At 39.8% G+C, this 2,500-nt stretch overlaps 1 protein-coding gene across 2 annotated transcripts in view; it reads right to left on the reverse strand.

Moving 5' to 3' along the window:
• Positions 1–2,500, reverse strand: part of LOC138043325 (CUE domain-containing protein 1-like) — a 153,737-nt gene that overhangs the window by 149,958 nt on the left and 1,279 nt on the right. The window lies entirely within an intron of this gene.

Consider the following 2,500-nt stretch of genomic DNA (forward strand, 5'->3'; position numbering starts at 1 on the left):
ATGTAAAGTTTCTGTCCTTTAAAGTTGCCAAGGGAGTTAAGGACCAGAATGAAATCTTTGACACCGTACCACAAAACAGTAAAACAATGGTACATTTAGAGTTAATTGCTATTGAATGCAAAGATGATACATGTAGTGAAGAAAATCTGAGCACATGGAGAAATCTCAGGTCTCTTTTTCAAGACCTTTTCATGCTGATGGTGTATAATGGCAGGATCTTTCAAGGGAAAATGAATATGTCATTACAACAGGGCTTGGCTTCTGATTGATTAGCTAAAATGAAATCATATAATTTGCTGCATGATAGACCTTTCTTGCTGCATCATGAGACCTGAAAGTGCCACATAATTTCCAAATTGTTTTCGCACCCTATCAGAAGCCCTGTTACAAGAATCTTGAAAACTGATGCTGGCTATTGATGTAAGCACAAACACCAGTCCATTGAACAGACACTGGGAACAATAAAGTTGCACATTAAGGGACCATAAATCTTGAAACATGATTTCCAGCATTTTGAGGGATGCTTGTTGTTTTTCTAATAACTCTGAAAATCAAGCTTTCATAAACAAGGTATACGTAAAGTTACAGTAACACCTCAGGCAGACAACCGTAAGGATGCGAGAGCGTGTGACGTCACGTTCTTTTGAGACAGTTGTAATGGCCGATTCAACTAATCAAGGAAAATGTTCCATAAAACTTCAAATCACGATGTTTCTTTTCGAAAACTCATTTTATGGACAGCCAGATAAATAAAATTCACTCACCTACTATTTTCTGCGTTGTCCTGAGTGATTTGATGAGTTTTTGGGACACTTCGATTTCCTCTTCAGATCACACGCATCGTCACATAAAATATACATAAACCCTAACCCATCAAATCACTCAGGATAATGCAAAAAATAGTAGGTGAGTGAACTTTATTTATTTGGCTGTCCATAAAATGAGTTTTCAAAAAGAAACACCACAAGTTTTTATGAGACATTTTCCTCGATTAGTTGAATCAGTCGTTACAACTGTCTCAAAATAACGTGACGTCACGTGCTCTCGCATCCTTAGGGTTGTCTGCCTGTGGTAACACGAAACAACAGAAATTACAGGGCTAAAGGAGTAACATTTTCTGTTTTGTTGACGTGTCACCAATCTCTAAGCTAATTTGTTGTAACTGACAGTTTTAGACATTTTTCATTTTAGGTTAAGGGGGATTCAACTATAGACTACAGTGGCCCAAAAGGGTCAATCACAAATCAATTTCCCAAAACACAAATTAATTTCTCAAAACACGAACCAGTTTGCCAAAGCACAAACCAATTTCGCGAAACACAAATCAATTTCCCAAAACACAAATTAGTTTCCCAAAACACAAATCGATTTCTCAAAACACAAATCAATTTCTCAAAACACGAACCAGTTTGCCAAAACACAAACCAATTTCGCGAAACACAAACCAATGGACTGGGCACTTGCTCCGTAATTATCAGAGAGAGCCTAGAAGGGACTCATTCCCAGGAATTTCCGCGTCCAACATGGCGACTTCTTCATGTGAGTGACAATTCATCGAGCCTTCGGTGATAAAATGTTTTGTAGCCATTGCGGTAGCGAGGTTGAATCCTGTTTTAAATTCTGCGTAAAATGTGGCAATCCTACGTCCCAGAACTCTGACGATCATTCCTCGGGCTGCGAAACGATTAAAAGTCATAGCAGCAGACCTGGATGCTCGGGGACTTCCTAAACTAAATGCCTCATCAGATTCTTTCAGTTGTTTAACTTCAGTTCCATCTGGGTATAGCAATTTGTAGGACTTCACAGAGCTGTGGAAAATTTCATTTCCGTTATGTAGAGACTGCTTTGCCACAGCTAACTTTAGCACCTTCTCACTATCTGCTGTTTTAGGAAGCCTTATGGGAAGACTATTTCACCGCTGAGGCTTAAGGATACTTTCCTCCTCTACGTAACGCATTATTCCAATGTTTATTGTCACAGGTTCGTCGTTTCGCAGCACGAGGAATGATCGTCAGAGTTCTGGGACGTAGGATTGCCACATTTTACGCAGAATTTAAAACATGATTCAACCTCGCTACCGCAATGGCTACAAAACATTTTATCACAGAAGGCTCGATGAGTTGTCACTCACATGAAGAAGTCGCCATGTTGGACGCGGAAATTCCTGGGAATGAGTCCCTTCTAGGCTCTCTCTGATAATTACGGAGCAAGTGCCCAGTCCATTGGTTTGTGTTTCGCGAAATTGGTTTGTGTTTTGGCAAACTGGTTCGTGTTTTGAGAAATTGATTTGTGTTTTGAGAAATCGATTTGTGTTTTGGGAAACTAATTTGTGTTTTGGGAAATTGATTTGTGTTTCGCGAAATTGGTTTGTGCTTTGGCAAACTGGTTCGTGTTTTGAGAAATTGATTTGTGTTTTGGGAAATTGATTTGTGATTGACCCTTTTGGGCCACCGTAATAGACCGCCCGATCCGCCCCTGGATCCACCCCTACTGTATAACT

This window comes from Montipora capricornis, chromosome 3 (genome assembly GCF_036669925.1).
Source record: "Montipora capricornis isolate CH-2021 chromosome 3, ASM3666992v2, whole genome shotgun sequence".
NCBI lineage: Eukaryota > Metazoa > Cnidaria > Anthozoa > Scleractinia > Acroporidae > Montipora > Montipora capricornis.